The sequence below is a fragment of the Aedes aegypti genome, chromosome 3 (genome assembly GCF_002204515.2).
Source record: "Aedes aegypti strain LVP_AGWG chromosome 3, AaegL5.0 Primary Assembly, whole genome shotgun sequence".
NCBI classification, from domain to species: Eukaryota; Metazoa; Arthropoda; class Insecta; order Diptera; family Culicidae; genus Aedes; species Aedes aegypti.
The window spans coordinates 143,834,771-143,853,218 of NC_035109.1; the positions used below are offsets into that span (position 1 = coordinate 143,834,771).

General features: G+C 35.4%; 1 protein-coding gene across 6 annotated transcripts in view; it reads right to left on the minus strand.

Moving 5' to 3' along the window:
• The window catches only part of LOC5568504 (calmodulin), a 103,436-nt gene that overhangs the window by 67,179 nt on the left and 17,809 nt on the right, over positions 1 to 18,448 (minus strand). The window lies entirely within an intron of this gene.

Sequence of the window (18,448 nt, forward strand, 5' to 3'; positions counted from 1 at the left end):
CTACGAATTCCCGGGGCATAGCATGGAGTATCTACCTGCTTGCAAGAATTCACAAATAAAGTTTTCAGTTGATAACTGTGCAGGGTCTGTAGCAGTTGAGACGTAAGGCCAAAACAAGAAGAACGTGGTGTAGGGCAAGTGGTGCACCTAAGGAAAAACTCACGAACTTATGAAAGATTTCTACTGATAATAATTAAATCAATTTTCATACTATTTGTTGCATGTCAATTCTTGGTTCGGTTAACACTTTCAACACCGATAGAATTGGTTGATGAAAGAAGAAGCATGAGCGGTAACTCTTGTTTCCCAAACAAATATTCCGGTTGAACGTTAGGTCCACTAAGAATGGTTGCTTTAGTGGGTTCCGAAGCCAGTTTAAGGTTGAGGTACTTCTCCGTGAAGTCCGCGAGCTCCATGTTCTCCTGTTTGCTCAAATCGATGTTAAAGTTGCCAGTCACGATGATTGGCATGATCTCCTTTTGATACTCGAAGAAGTTCCGCACGATGAAGAACTTCTTCTGCTTCGTAGTGGTATCCGGGGAAATGTAGAGGCAAATCTGCGATTCCAGAGCTCGGCCGTCATGGTCCTGCAGGAAGTGAGTGGCCTAACTGATCGGTTTGTTTGAGGATACCAACCTGTGCGCGATCCACGCTAAGCGTGTCAGCATCATGCCGAAGGACATCCAGCTGACTCGTCATATCCGTGGAGAGCGCGGTTAAATTGAATAGCAACACAATTTCAAACAAAATGGGTCACAGCATTCGACGTAAAAGAGTTACAACCAGAGACCATCGTCATCATCGAAACTTTAAAAGCAGTTATTCTGTCCAAAACTGAAAATAATTTGATAAAAATATGTTCACTGTGTTTCGGTTGTCGAATAGAGCACCATGCAGCTATGATCTTTCCCCACTAGCTCATTTCTGTCACAACCATGGAGATGCAGAGGTGATCTCGGTCTCTAGTAACAATGGATGTCACACTAACATTCCTTTCCTTCCTGACGATCGTTAGGACGTGTCCGGCGCCGTTATTGACTTTTTAATGTATGGAGTTCTCGAAAGGGTACATTGAAGATAGAAAATTATTCCCAAGCTAAATACCTTGCTTTCTTGAGCAACTTCGATTATTCCGGTCAATCACAGAGTGGCAACTACGAATTGTACGGTCATCAACGCTCATGCTTATGCTTATGCTTAAAAAAAGGTGTTTTAGTTCAAACATAAAACTAAACTAAAAACGCCTACAAAAGTGTTTTTAGTTCAAACATGCATTTTAAACACCATTATAAGTCCCTATGCATTGGTATACAATGACGGATTTCACGCCAACTCGACAAAAGGATTGGCAGCACCCCTTCAGAATTCAATGAAACTTTCTGGGTGTGAAGACTATGTGAAACTGAGATACTTTACATACTTTGTTTTTTCAAAATCGATCTAGACTAACATTTGGAAAGGGTCAAAGTTTTTTTTAATTTTTTTATAAACCCGTATAACTCGAAAAAAGGTAAGACCTACAAAAAAGTGTTGTATGGGGGAAATCAGAAATAAATTGTATTTTTTATTGAGAATAGTTAAAAAACGGAATTATGCAGTGATTATGTTTTTCAAATGAAGGCAATCTATGGATTTCGCCTCTGCCTATGAGAAAATCAACTCCGTCTAACAATCCGACGGATTTTTATGGTTCGAAAGATTGCACACATTGAAAAGGAACAACCTGATCCATACCCCATTAAATTTTCTTCTAGAAAATACTACTAAAAGAAAAGCGTTACAAGCCAGATGAATAAGAAATAATGTTTGTATTGTTATCTACCTAAAATGTCCGTTAACGACCTGAGTTACTCAACAATCCCCGCGTGAGTGTATAGAAAGATAGGTATTTAACTTATGATTGTCGTTCTACCTATGCATATAACTATTTAAGCTTGATGTCAATAAAACTCTTTTCATTTTATCTAAGTCATTTGTGAAAAGAAGTTAAAGATGGATCAACAAGATTTACCGCGCATTAAAATTTCGAGATGTTGCGCCAGTATAAACAATCCTAAGTGCAGGCGTAGCCAGTTGCGAAACTTGTCACCAACAATGATCGAACACATACGTGCTATGGGATATAGTCATCAGCTTGATGAAACTATGCATATTTGTGAGTCGACATGCTTAATGATCAGGCTCCACAGAAGTCCGCCTAAGAAAAAAACGACGTTCGGGTGGAGGCGAAGTGAATCAAAATCCACAACCACCAACAAGCGGTCAGGCCTCCAATGAAATGCTAGGTAAGATAAATTTACTTTGCAGCACATTAAACGACAATGATTGTTTACATAGAACCCATATCAATATATTAATTTGACATTATTGTATATTTTAGAAGCAGTCCCGTCCTGTTCATCTTTGCCATCCGTCCCATCAGCGGATGAATTACTAGGCCCCTACAACGTGGAAAAATTCAACAGTATTATTGAAACTTTGAATTTATCCCCAATCTCGTCGAGAAACATGAGGAGCTTGGACTATCGAATTAATCAGTGGAGATCACCAAAGCTGTACGTCATGACATACTAGGCATGGATGCAATGGACGTCGACAAGGTGGAAGCATTCGAGGAAATCCTCATCAGTTGAAAGAAAAATTCAACTCACCTGGTATTACCAGTTGAAAATATTATCGGTTCTTCCTAAGTCGTGGTCGATCAACAAAATTGTCGAGGAGTTCGAGGCACCAATTTACATGGTGAAACAATTTGTGAATGAACAGGGCATTCTATGTACCACAAGGGCTCGAAGTGGGCATGGAATTAGTGAAACAGATAAACAGGTTGTTATTGATTTCTTTGATAGTGATGATATTAGTAGGCCTATGCCAGGAGCCAATGACTTCGTTTCTGAGTACCGAAATGGTAGTGAAGAACAAGTTCAAAAGCGTCTATTGATGATGTCTCTTAAAGAGGCGTACATGATTTTTGAAGAAAGATGCCAAAATGGTAGAAATTGGTTTTACTTTGTTTACTATGTTGAGGCTTAAACATTGTAGGCTTCTCGATAGCACAGGAATTCACAATGTATGTGTGTGCACATACCACGAAAATGTTAAATTAATGCTTAACAGTTTATGAATTGTCTCTCAGGCAGAAATTTGTGAAAAACTGTTATGCGATGTTTTAGTAAGAACGACTGATTGTTTTTTTCGAGAATGTGAAAAGTGTAATTCCAAAGAAAATATTACAGGAGAACTAATCTCGCTTTTAGAGGAAAGCGACAAAGAAAATGTAGTTTGTCAGCAATGGCTCACCACCGATCACTGTAATTTAGAAACTATAATAAAGCCTGTTGAAGAATTTGTTACGTATTTCGTGGAGAAAGTTGATAAGCTAATAACTCATGATTTTATTTGCAAAGAACAGTCTTCTTTTCTACGAAACAAAAAAAACTCCTTAAAACAAGGTGAAATACTGGTAATTAGCGACTTTTCTGAAAATTATAGTTTTATCATACAAAACGCTGCTCACTGGAATAATTCCCAAGCAACGATACACCCATTCGAGATTTACCATAAAAAAGATAATAAATTGGAAAACGTTAGTTTTATTATAATATCAGAAGTGTTGACCCATGATACAGTAGCAGTTCAGCTATTTATTTCAAAATTGATAAATGTTGTTAAACAAAAAATAAATTTCTCAAAAGTTATTTTTATGTCAGATGGAGCTGCAGCTCATTATAAGAATTAAAAAAATTTGCCAGCTTATGTAATTTCAAGAAAATATATGGATTGGAAGCAGAATGGCACTTTTTTGCCACATCCCACGGCAAAGGCCCCTGTGACGCTATTGGTGGCACTCTCAAGCGAATGGCAAAAATAGCAAGTCTTGCAAAAGACTATGGAAACACAATAGCAACTCCGCGAGAACTATTCGACTGGGCAGTGAAACTAACTGATACATGTATCACCAAACTAAATTTCTGTTATATATCTAATGAACAGTATATTAAAATGTCAGAGGAATTGATGGAATTGTTTGATAAGGTTAAAACTGTCCCTGGTACCCAAAAATATCATTGTTTTATGCCTATTAGTGATACACAAATTGCAGCCAAACGGTATACCAATTCAGAGGATGAACCCAAAATATTCAATTTATTCAGAAAAGCCCAAAAATTTTGTAAATATTCATGTGCAGATACTACGTTTTAGGATATATAGCAATAATAAAAATAATGATGCATGATAAAAAAACCACGACTTTTTTTTTATAAGCATAATATTGACCCTTTCCAGACACCTGTTAAGATTGGCTTTGACCAAATAAGAAATAAAATATTATTGTGATATCTTTCCAACCATTAAAAACCCATCGGATTGTTAGACGGAGTTCATTTTCTCATAAGCGGTTTGGTGCGAGATCAATTGTATTTAATTAAAAAAAAACTCTGTATAATTCCGTTTTATTTCTTTTAACTACTCCCAATAAAACAAATCTAATCTATTTTGTGATTAAAACTCATTTCTCACTTCAAAAAATGAGCATACTAGACTATTTAAAGCGAAATAAAAAAAAAAAATCAAAAAAAAAATTTTGGACTTAAAAAATTTGTTGTTAGAAAAACTTTTTTTCTCTAAAATATGCCCAATTTGCAATGTATGGACGACTTTTAGTAAATTTAATTACGAAACTTTTTGCTTAAGGATGATCAAAATCTGAAATGGCCGTTTTTTTTAAATCGACTCTTAAGTTTTGAATCATTGTTTTTTCGGTGTAGAAAATGTTTTTTTTTTTCAATATTATTTTCTAAAACTTCAGGAAATTTCACGACAGTCCCCCATACAACACTTTTTTGTAGGTCTTACCGTTTTCGAGTTATACGGGATAGATCGATTTTGAAAATACAAAATATGCAAAGTATCTTAGTTTCACATACTTTTGACATCCAGAAAGTTTCATTGAATTCTGAAGGGGTGCTGCCACTCGCGTGTCGAGTTGGCTTGAAATCCGTCATATATGTTAAAAGATGTCTATTGTTATTCACGTTTAAATCGAACGTTTTTGGAATATAAACAAGTATATTTCAAACAAAACCGAATGAATTACTTAGTGCAAATATGACATTGCATACCTCTAGGCGTTGGAATTTCTGAATTTGATTACAAAATCTGCCCCAGTTTTTACAAATGATTATCGCTAAGAGATTTGCGTCCGGATTCATGTTCAACTATAACTGGGCTGTCAGGGATAATCGACTAACCCTAAATTTCATCAAACAATGATAGTAGAACAGATTTTTTGAAAGCGTTTCAAAAATGCTAAAATCTCATCAAATATTTATATTTGAATAAGGACTGTTCATTTTATAAAGTGGACACTTTGTTTATGCTATATCTTTTTTATTTATTGATGAAATCGTAATCGGTTTTCTGTGTATCGTTGACCTTTTATTCTAAAATGCTATAAAAATATAAAATCTTTGAAAATGCTTTTGGTTGAAGAGCTAAATAGTTTTTCCAAAAACTCTTAAAAAAAGCTGTCCGTCAAAGTTTAACATTATTTTTCGCAAAACAAAAATCCTTATTTTTATGAACAAATTGTATGTTTGTGCCCTTTACTATTCTACTAAAGGTAAAGCTTTAAAAATATCAATTATATTCCACCATTCTATGACATTAGGTAACTTTAGTGATTTACCCATTTATGGCCAAATTTGCTAATACACCATCCTTTCACTCCCAGCAAAAGAGAACAGTAAAAAGCGTGTTCAAAACTAGTTTGGATTACTAAAGAAACTATATTAGTATAAACGAATGCTAAATCGTGAGATTAAACCACAGTCTTAAGTATAAATTTTACTGTTTATGGTAGTTTTACTAAAAAGTGTCATACTTTTAAAATCATGTACGCATATTTATCGATCTACAGCAAATTGTAAACAGTTTTCTCCGAATTTTTCAATTGGTAATCTCAGAATGACATATTATGAAAATAATATGTGGAAAATAAAATCGATTTCATTACAGCAGTGTTGCCAATTTTGATGATTGTCAATGTACTTTGATAGGTCTTCTAAGAATAAAGCAATTGTGTTTCTGTTGTGCTTTGAATGTGACGTGGGGACTTACTAAGTAACTCTATGAAGGCGTAAGTTATTTTTCATATTAATACTATACTAGGACTTCCGTCAGGACGTACTTTTACACAAAAAAAATCTACTCATATCAGTTCCCATCAAATTTAAAATAAATTCTTTAAAAATATACGGGAAAATTGATTTTATTATATCTGTAAAATTGTTGCTCCAAAAATAACTTGATTTTTTCCATCAGGCTTCTGATTGATGATGCTTTCGAAGAACAAGCCTTTTTTGAAAATAGAAAATATAAATTATCGAATTTTCCAGCCAATTTCTTACAATCATTGATTTTGATAATCTCAAAAAAAAAGACCGATCTAATCGTTGTTCCATATTCGTGTGAAATTTAATTATTTTGGAGAATTTTTTTTATCACAACATTGTACAATACTAGTCGAACGATGTGCAAAAAACCGATTAAAATTTCATTGATTAATAAGAAAGATACAGCATGCACAAGGTGTCCACTTTACAAAATGAACAGTCCTTACTAGCTGTCCCGGCAAACTTCGTCTTGCCATCAAATAGGCTGTTGAAAAATGTGCTGCATTCGTTTTGCTTAACTGATTATAGAAATTCTGTTATTTTGTTTAGTACGCTGTGAGTCCCCTACTATAAAATTTACCCGCATTATCACCGTTTTACGGTATTTGTTTTCCTGCATTCAGTTGTTTGACATTGTCAACATTATAGAAAACATATCGGATTTTCTAAGAAACGATCAATTTCGCCCGAATCTACGGAACTTGTTGAATGCTTAAAATATATGAACATTTTTTGCTTTACTTTTGATGGCGCTACGTCCTTCAAGACATGACCTGCGACACAATGTTACGCAAATAAACTCGGTCCATAGCTGTTTGCCTCCAGTTTCTCGATTGTCCCACACTTCCAAGATCCTGCTCCACTTGGTCAAACCACCTAGCTCATTGCACTCCTCTTCGTCTTGTACCGATCGGATTCGAAGTGAATATCATTTTTGCGGGATTGGTGTCCTTGTTATCCGGCATTCTGACAACGTGTGCGGCCATCGTACGCTTCCAACTTTGGCGATTTTCTGGTTCATGGGGTCACCGTAGAGTTGCGCGAGCTTGTTTTTCATTCTTCTCCTCTATACGCCGTTCTCACATACTCCGCCAAAGATCCTAAATACATGCCGTTCAAAACTTGCTTGCAGGTCCTCTTCGAGCATTGTCCACGTCTCATGCCTATAGAGGACTACCGGTCTTATCAGCGTCTTGTACGTGATATAGTTAGTACGGAGGTTACCAGACCACAAGGTCTTGTGAAGTCCGTTGTAAGCACGACTTTACTAATGATCCGAGGAAGACAAATTCGTCCACCACCTCGAACTCATCTCCGTCGATCGTCACGCGTTTGCCAATGGGAGCTAAATCGCACTCCGTGCCTCCAGCCCGCAGGTATTTCGTCATCAACGTGTTTACCTTCAATTCAACCAATGCTTCACGTTTTAGTCTGGTATACTGCTCAGCAACCAGCTGAAACGTTTTGCCGACAATGTTCACGTCATCAGCGAAACAGATGAACTGGAGGGATTTATTGAAGATTTATAACACATTCTAGGGCAATATTGAATAGGAGGCAGGAAATGTCATCGCCTTGTCGCCAATAACTTTCCACAGCACTGTACACTATCTTTATCAGTCTAGTCAATTTCCAGGGAATACCGTTCTCGTCCATAATTTTTCCATAGCTCTTCGCGTCGCCGCTTCGAAATCGATGAATGGGTGGAGCGTAGGAACTTGATATTCGCGACACTTTTGGAGGCTCTGCCGCAACACAAAGATTTGGTCCGTTGTCGATCGCCCGTCTATGAAACTGGTACGATAACTTCTCACAAATATGCTTTCTAGTGGCGATAGACAGCGGAAGATTATCTGTGAAAGCACTTTATAGACTCGGTGCAGACAAGTAGCCAACCTGTCCGGACTCATTATAATAAGCTCCGCTCCAATACCATCCTTCCCAGCTGCGTTGATGCTTTTGAGCTGTTTCATAGCATCCTTAACTTCACTTTTTGTGGGTGTCAGTACGTCTCCCTCATCCGCCGCACCGATGAAGCCATTCCTCCTGGTCTTCATGCTCTACGCCATTCAAGTGTTCATCGTAGTGCTGCTTTCATCTTTCAATTACCCCAAGTTCGTCCGTCAAAATACCTCCAACCTTATTCTGGCACATTTTGGCTCGCGACACAAAGCCTTTGGGGTTGCATTGAGTTTCATGTAAAAATTATGTGTTTCTTGAGAACGATACAGCTACTCCAACTCTTAAAGGCTATGCTTTTTATCCTAAATAGATGGGTTTGCTGCTTTCGCTTCTGTTTGTATCACTCCACATTTGACGAGTACTTTGTTGCAGTATCATCGTCCGCGCTGCGTAACCATGTTTTGTAGAAGTGAGAGATTTCTTTGTCAAAGCTTCCATGCATGCATGGTGACACTTTATGTCCAAGGAAGTCAAGGAAATTCGCAGAACGAAAAGATCCTAGACCATCCGGAAATCAAACTTTTACGATGGTATTGCTTTGAAGCTGTCGACGATATCCTCAGACTGAGAAGGGTCCTTAATTTATAAGATTATTAATGGTAAACTAATTTAGGGTATGAATTGACCAATTGCATTTTTTTTACATTTGACCTTATTTAAAATTATCGATAGATATCCTTCATGAAGTCAATCATTGATGTATTATCGTAATTATTATTCTACTCATACCGAAGAGCACTAACACAGAACGTGTAAGTGAAATAAAAAAATATAATGCGTCCACCGAAAGCACTCTAAATTACGCTAGAGAAGGCAGCTACCCTATAGACATACTATCTATCAGAGTGAATGTAGGTTTCAAGTTGAACGCGCTTTACTTGGAAGCTACAGCCACGAGCGAAAACAGTCATGTACCTACTTATATCGAATGGCGACCGTAACAGGGCACTCATTTCCACAGTTCGCTTGTTGAATTGGCATACCACTCAGTACCTTCCTAATACTATGTTTACCGAGGAGGACACCCAGTCCCCAACAGCAGCATGCAGCAAAAGCGGACAACGACAAAGTGGATACGCTAGCTTCGCTCGTTTGTCGCAGCAATAGTCAAGTGGATTTGTTGATCACAGCCACGGTAAACATTTCCTTGGGCAAACACAGTCTGCGTTCTTCGACGGTCGTCCAACTTCACAGATTCGACCTTAATGGGCGAAACCGGCAACAGAGACGACACCGTGTGTCAACATCGATTGAAACGCAATTTTGAGCTCATCAAACCCACCGAAACGTTCGAAATCTTTCGCTTTCGTTGGTTCTTTAGGAAGTAGGAGTATGTATTGGGTGAAACTTACATCAGCCAGTACGCATCGTGGAAAAGACCCATCAAATTTAAAGAGAAAGCAATTTGCAAACACATTAGATTACATTTTTACGCGTCGGTTTTATCTCCCTATAATGCTGGAGGGTCGAAATAAAAAACAAGTTTGTAATTGGATAAATAAATTGTAGTGGAAATATTCATTTGAATATTCAAATTATTTGCAATTGTACAGCCAATTTAGATGATATTAATTGGTTCACGTTGTAGAAAATGTAATAGAAGAGATTATTTAAAATTACGTAAGCACATTTTCACACAGGTTGGACTCTTCTTGCCTCTTTTTTAAGAAATAGTTAGATGTTTCATCACCCTCTCTCTCTCCTTTCGATTAGATCTTGATTATGCAAACATCATCATATGTTCCAACTGTGTCGGTCTAGGATATTTTTGTAATGATCACGATATATTACAGTAAGGGGCCTTCCTTAGCCGAGTGGTTAGAGTCCGCTGCTACAAAGCAAAGTCATGCCGAAGGTGTCTGGGTTCAATTCCCGGTCGGTCCAGGATCTTTTCGTAATGCAAATATCCCTGACTTCCCTGGGCATAGAGTATAATCTACCTGCCACACGATATACGAATGCGAAAAAAGCAACATGACAGAGAAATCTCTCAGTTAATAACTGTGGAAGTGCTCATAAGAACATTAAGCTGAGAAGCGGGCTCTGTCCCAGGAGGACGTAATGCCAAGAAGAAGAAGAAGAAGTCAGTACCCAACAGCATCTTCCAAAGATATGCTTTTCAAAATTGATTTCAATCGCGTATCAATTAAAGCATCTGTAACTTACCTGGTTCTAGTTCGGTTGCATATCAATATCAAGGCTTATGAAGGTTCATTGCAGTTCCAATGAACATGCATTTTACTTCTTGTTTGACGTTCAACATTTCTGAAATGGCAAAATTTGCTGCAAATATCCTTTGCAAATAGCAATAAAGTCAAATTTATCAAGATGTTTACAGCAACATTTCAAACAAACTCTTGAAACATCTTCCAAAATGGCGGTTTTAATGTTATGTTTCAAATTACTTTAATTTAAAGCATCCGCAACTTGCATTCAATTTCCGGTCCCATACCCACATTTCAAGAAGATTCATCCCAGTTGCGAGAAAGTTGCACTAAACTACGTGTATGATAGCTGGAAGTTTGTTTGTTTCAATCCAGTTGCAATATGGTTACGTTGCACCTTACGTATCATCTAACAACGAAAACATGGTCTAGCAACAGTTTGTTTGTTTGTTTAAAAGGAGTTTCTGATGTGTTGCGCGGCAGTTTTTGCGAAAAATTTAGATTATTTCAGGTGTGCCCTAATTTCACCAGAAATGAACTAGAACTTGTATTTCGATGGGTGCAGTAAAGTTTTATGCAACAAGCTTTGATTAATGGGCCAGTCATATAGTGCATTGGCGAAGCAATTGTTCGAAGAGCTGGTGGAGTAGTGAGTAGAAAAGAAGATGGTGGATTGGTGATCGTGAGGTCGAAAGTTCGATTCTCGTTCATATTTTTGTTTTCATTTTTTTTTTCTTTTAAGTATTTTGCAACAAATAAGGAATTTCGATATTACTTAACATACTCCGCCTCTTGCGCTTTATGCGTTGCTGTTCAGTGCAATTGTAAGTCATATTTGCAACAATTGACAACTCTGATTAGTTTCAAGAGATAATTTTATTCTTGAGTTGAAACAAACTGTGCTGCTTGGGTGAGCATGAGTGCCAAGAAGAAGTAGTATTTTCATTTTATGAATAAATAAACTATTCGAGCAAAAGAAAAAAAAAATTACCTTAAAACGGGGTATCTTTGATAATACGGGTAACTTTGATAGTGCAGGACCCATCACATATTTACTAAACGAAAAAACATGATTTCTGTTATTCAGCTAAGCAAAACGAATGCAATAGTAAAGAATATTAATATGACATTCATGTCAGTGCTATTTTTTTAATTTGAGTCGACAATATTTGAAGCTTTATGAATGAATATCAATTTGGTGCGATTTTAGCATTTAAAACATGCTTCCAACAAATCTTTTGTACGACCACTATTTGATGTAGATTTAAAATTTTCGTCACTTATATTTTACAGCCTAGTTATAATTTAACTTGAATATGGTCTCAAATACAACACTTTTTTAGGGACCATTTCTATAATCCAAGTCAGAAACTTTTATAGAGGTATGTAACTCTAATAAAATGCCTTGAAAAACAAATGATTTTTATGACAAAAACTTTAATAACTTTTGAACTAAAATATGGGAATTTGCATTTTGTTAAGTTCTTAAAGTCATTCATAGACGACTTTGACGAGAAGTTAATATTAAATAAACATAAGTTGAAAAACTTGTTTTTGTTAGACCACCCTACGATAATTGGGGAAAAGTGTTCAAGGTTGGTCAAATTATGAGCTACAGAAAAACTTTTTTTGGCAAAGTTGATCAAAATTTGAAGTTCTACTACTTTGTCTAAGAGTATATACCATTTTTTTGCAAATAAAAAAGTTGATTATATTATTTATGTGATATTGTGGACCACCCTAGTTTTAAATAACACAGTATGAAAGCCTACATTTTTATTAACAACTAGTGGTACCGGCAAACTTCGTCTTGCCATTCAGTAGGCTGTTGAGAAATGCTATGGATCATCCCATACAAAATGACAGTTCCATTTACTTTCCTTTTACCCGACTTTTCCGGTGAACATCCTGGGATATTTATACATACAAACGGGGGTGGAACATTTCGCATAAGGACATTTCGCATACGGACGTTTGGCATAATGGACATTTGGCATAATCATTGGCGTAGCTAGGACTTTTTTCTGGAGGGAGCCTAGGGGGGGCCTAGAAAATACTTGTTTCACAGAAGTAATGTCGGTCACAATAATCACGATTTTCCCAAATTTCGTAGTTTTACCAGAATTGTATTGATTTTATTTGTTTATTATTTTGTCTAATTTCACGGCTCATCAGCGATATTTGTAAATTTCAATCTTCGCTACTGAATTCTTTTTGTAATCCAGTCAAAAACTCTTCAAGAATTCTAGCAAAAAAAAACTTACAACGAATGTCCTTTGTGGTACTTCCACGAACTATTCAGGTATTCAACCATGTGCTTTGAAGAGATTCCTTCTTGGAGAAGAAATTCCTTCCCCAATTATTTTCGTACTTTTTAGTGCTTTCTCCAAGAATTCCATTACCGGTTTCCACAGAGCTCATCCTGGGATTCTCACGATAAATCATTCCTAGACTTATTGATCACCAGAAAATTTCTCTATCAAATAGCTAAAAAATTAAAAAAAAAACACATGAAGAATTTCTCCAGAGAATGCATTAAAAATTCTTTTAATAAATTCTCCTGGAAGGCCCTCTACATACTTATTACATATACTTTCCAATTGTTAGTTAAAAGTATCCTCCAGTTGACCGTTAAAAATTTGATTAGGATGTTCAGGAATAACTGAGAATTTCATAAAAAAAAAAAAAAAAAATAGTACAAAAATTCTATGACTTTCACTAAAATGTCTTCAAGATCAACAAGCAAGGATTCATTCAACGAATTCTTCAGATAGTTCATCAACAGTTCTTCCCACTTTGCTTTCGAAGTTCTTCCAAAATGTCTCTGCAGGATTGTTAAAAAAAACGCAGTAAAAATTATCCGGACTTCCTGCAAAACAATCAAATGATTATTCCAGGTGTTGCTTTAAGAATTCCACGTAATATTTCACAAGAATTTCATGAGCAATTGTAAAAAAATACAATTGAGAAAATTTTATTCATGATTTTCAGAAAAGTTTTCCGCATTTGTATCTGCATTATTTTCACAGATATTTTTTTTGGATTCCCTAAGATTCTTCCGAAAAATTCACCAGAGATTCATCTGAATATTTTCCAGAGATTTTTTTGTTTAAACCGCATTAACGGTGCTTTTCTGAAGTTTTGAAGAAATTTTTCATCAGAATTACTAATATTTTGCAATTTATTCTTGAACTTTTTAAAAATTTCTCTAAAAATTCCATCAAATATTCTCTCAGGGTCTAGAATAAACTCTATTTTTTTGGAAATGGTAATCTCAGGATTTTTCCATGAATAAAATTTAAAAAAATATCCATTCTCAATTTTTTGGTTCAAAAACTACTCCGGGAATATTACAATATTTTTAGGGATTGCTCTACATATCCCCCTACAAATCACTCCATATCAGATTTCTAGAAAAACACATACAAAAAAAGGTTTGAAAGTACTTTGTTGGTAATCTTTTGAATAAACATTATTCGGAAAAAATACAGAATATAGAAAAGTTAAGTGGTCCTTGTAGGATTTACTACAAAAAATCTTGTTTTTTCCTCGTCTCTTATAATAGAAAATTATTGGTGTTTTTACTGAAAGCATTTATAACTTAAATCTTAAATAAAATTTTGTATCAACTCCGAAGTTTTATGATACTCTGGTGAACATATTGATGTAGAATTTTTCCTACGTTCAGAATTTCAAAACAAACTTTTTTGAAGGGTCTATTATACTGTAATACTTTAAGAGTTTAACGCGAAAACATTTCCAGTACGTTTTTAGATCATAACCGTACGTATGAAAATTCAAAACTCCTATAATTCACCATTTTTTAAATTCTTTAAAATATTGCATTTATTTTTGGAGTATGGACAGATTTTTGTACGAAGTTCCTCAAAGCGTCATGCGAAGGAAGGAGAAACAAAAGCAGGTTGGAAGGTTGCAGCAGGTAGAGCAATAGATTATTTATCTTATTTCTAGAGGTAAATTACAGGATAGTCAAAACCTCTTTAATTAATTGACAAATAAAAATAATTCCTCAGAAGTTGCAACAGAATCTTCTTTAGAAATTATTCTGAAAAATATCCTTCCTTGACTTCCGGTTTTCTAGAATTCTGCCAGCGAGCTTATATAAATTCCACCCTAGTGGATTCTGCTAATAATTGATAACATTTTCTTCCAAAGAAGTGTTTTAAGGAAGATCAATACAAATTTAATTACTCTTCTACTTCTCAGTTATTTTGCTACATATTTCTCTACAGATTCCTGAATCGCTATGCCAATTTCGGAAGCAAAACTTTTTCTGGGGTTTTCAACAAATTTCCTCTGAAGAATTCGCAGGCAAGCGACATCTAAAAACCTTTTTTTTTCAATTCTAGAATAATCCGGTTATTTGAAGAGAAATTTCTCGAAAAAGAAAACATAGAAGAATGTTTGACGCATTTTTTATGTATTTTGGAAATATTTGTTAAGGACTTTTATGAACTTTGCGGAAGAATTTGTAATAAAATTTATGGAAAAAATATTTAAAAGAATTCGCAAAAGAATTTCTAGTAGAACAATCAGCAAAATATCTCAGTATTAGATTTGACAGAATCATTTTTTTGAGGAATTGCGAGAAAAAACTTAACTTGTAAAAGATTTAGTAACATTTTTTAGGTTAATCCAGGATCATATTCCGAAATCAATTTGCTAATGAAAAATAGACAAACAACCCGAGGAGGAAAGAATAACTCGCAATAACTTATGCATACCATATTTTGGTATCATACCATAATTAGGTATTGTTCAGTTTTCAATACCTCGTTTTGGTATTATAAAGGTATTTAAAAAAAATGTTTCAAACAATTTAAAATTATTCATTTTGGTATTCGAAAGGTATTGAGGACTGCTGGAGGTGAACTATTATTGAAAAAAAAATCACTTTTATATGAAAATCCATCAAGTATTATTTAGGTATAACATACCTGATCTAATTATCAGCTTGGCATTTGTGGAATATGCAGAAGGTATTATTTGAGGTATTTTACCTCTTATGCAGGGCTCATTCATACCTCATTCAGGTTGTAAGTATTGAAAATTATCTGGTATGGAATACCTCAATTTGGTATTCAGTAATTATTTTCTTCTGCTCGATAAGGAATGAATGTCAACAAGGAGGAATTCACTATGAAAATATGAACAAGTCCCACAATATTATTTGACTTATTTACAAGACATTTTCAAAAGTTCTGAAGCCACCCTGCAATATTCTTTGAGGGATTTGATTATACTAAAATTCTGTAAAGAATATCGAAGTTATTTAAGAAATTCTACAAATCTGTTGGAAATTAATCAAATTAAAATTTATGAAGCAATAAGTTTTCTTGGAAAAACATAGTTTAAGCGATAATTGTGTTACATCTTTTCACATCATCTAAAGAAAACTTGCATACGCCAAAATTCCATGAAAGTTATGTCTTTATTTTCAACAAGAATTTTCGCTATGTATTGCCTTAGAAATTCCTTTAGAAATTCTGTCTATATTTTTCAATTATTTTTTTCGGACACTATACGAGTCGGAGTTAATGTATGGATTTCTTTAGTGAATTCTCATTACCGGACACCTCGAGCAGGGTATCCTCCAAAAACATTATAAATCAGAATGCAGGGAACATGCTGCTTTATGCTGAAACAGTATTAATTGGATTTGGAACGAATTTTGGGAATCGATTTTCCAGGATATTGACGCTTTTATTGTCGAAAAATTGCGCTTATCGCATACAACAAAAAGTTATTTCTAACAGTAACCATTCCATCGACAGTAGACTGGCCCAGCTCAGTATGGGAGAAAAATAAAGTTGTATGATTCCACGGGGCACCCCCCAGGATTATTTCATGGGGTTAGAGGAAACCTTTCTGAAAAATTCAGCTCATTTGGTCGTTCCATCACCAGCTCATGGAATTTGAATTGAAGTTAATATGGGATTTTCAGCTCAAACATATGGGAAATAGCACATCATCTACTGTTTGGTTCAGGAAAATTGATGATCGCGTTCAATTGAACCCAGAATGTCAAAAACACTACTTGATGTAATAGCGAAGAATATTGTAGAAGATTGTAACATGATCAAAATTAATAAAGTTGATGTTTTAACCATCTGAAGTATATCATGCAATACTGCTTGTGTTTCTTCAACATAGCTTGGAGGTAGCCACTAAGCGCATCATAGCCACCTATGAGGCTAAGCGAGCTGAGGCACATGTCGCATGCATATAAGTGACTGTACGGAAGTGCTGATCTAAGCCTAACTTTCATCAACCGAAAGAGTAATGAAAATGAGATTAAATCCAGATACAACCTTCTGCAATTATGTTCATTAGGGTATCAACTAGTGTATTTGTCATTCTGAGCTTATTTGAACGCGAACAATTAATATACGGAACGAAACAGTGACATAGGATCAATTTTCAATATATTTGAGACGAATATCACATACAAACTTCAAATCGAATGCGCCAGCTGGTGGAGCAACCAATTGACTTGAAATTTTGAGAGAGTGTTTTTCTTACCCTAAGGCTCATATCTAGGGGGTGCCCCATTGCACACTGGTCCAGAAAGCTAATTTAGGCGGACATGAGGATTTCGTCAAGATTTATTGATTTTAGAGCCATAGTTTATTCTGAGCATATGTTCAGAATTTTCAGTACTACAAAATGTACGGAACAAAAATTTTTTTTTACGGTGATCACAAGAGTGACGCATACGCCAACTTTTTTATTTTAACGAATCGTAAGTTGGTATGTTCAGCAAAGTTGTAGCAAATGATCATAGGAACAACTTTGCCGAACAAACTTTTTCTCGGTTTTGCTTCAGAGCCGAGATAATTAAGAATTTTTAATAAAAAACCGTTTTTTGCTCTTAAGTGTTTTATTTTTCAGTTTTATTGGCCTACTATGTTCTACAAAGTTTTTATACTTATCATTTGCTACAACTTTGCTGAATATACCAAAGTTGTATTTCTTATGGTTTTCATGTTATTTGAGTTTTTCATCTTAAAATTAGCTATTTTGTATGCCTTGTATCTCAACTATGAGCACCTCAAAAAATATATCTTTCCACCAAATGATTTTGCAGTCTTTCAAGTACCTGTGAGCAAAATTTGGAGAAGATGATATTTTTCTATCTCGTTTAAAATCGATTTTAATAATAGACGATATGAGATAAATCCATATTTATTGAATATTCATACATGTTCAACTCACAAAAGTCATGGCTACCTAAGCATATCAAACCAAAAGTAACACGTGTATTTATATAGGAATCGTTTTTCAGTTGTTTTCGATTAACTTGGAAGCTTCTGCAAGAAATTCATCGTCTTTTTCTCTACCTGTATTTAATCTATTCCTAAGCAAGATCACCGGGATGGAAGTCAACATAAGCCGTATAAAATACTTATTCAAAATTTACAGTCCGATTGAATTCTGTGGCATGATTTTCCCAGAATCTTCTGATGGATTTATTCCGCATTTTTTTATGTTTCTTCGGCGGCATGCCGGACAACATCACTCCATGCGAAAGTAGTTTTTGCACCGTTGAAGAGAGTACATACCAATCGTAGAACTGGCGATACTAACAGTACGTTTCTGACAAAAACTGTTCAAATGCCTCCTCGTTAATCTTCCGATTAAAGTTGACCACTTTTAAAATGATTGAGATCCGTGAAAAGAAGTTATTACAAGTGCGGAAACGCTAACAAAAGTGCGCAATTGAATCAAATCGGGTAGGTGTCTTTGGGGGACTTATTCTTCGTAAATCGAAGAATAAGTTCTCTGAAGACACCAACAGGATTCAATGCAACCCCTCACTTTTATTCACACTTTCGGACTTATGAGGCCGCACTTCGCAGTTCAGTAGTGAAAGAAATACACAATATCTACTTCCCGTAAAAATCGGCATGCCGTGTTACGACCATTTGAGTTCCTACCAGCTGGAAGAGGTTCGTACAGTCTCAGCCCTAACCTTCCTTCGAGGGCTTTTCGTGGCGATCCTTTAGAATGCTGTTACACTTACTGATACGTCTACAACTATTGCACGGAAGTGGTGTTGTCTGGCATGCCGCATTACCAAAGAAAAACATGAAACGTGGAATCCATCAGAAGATCCTGGGAAAA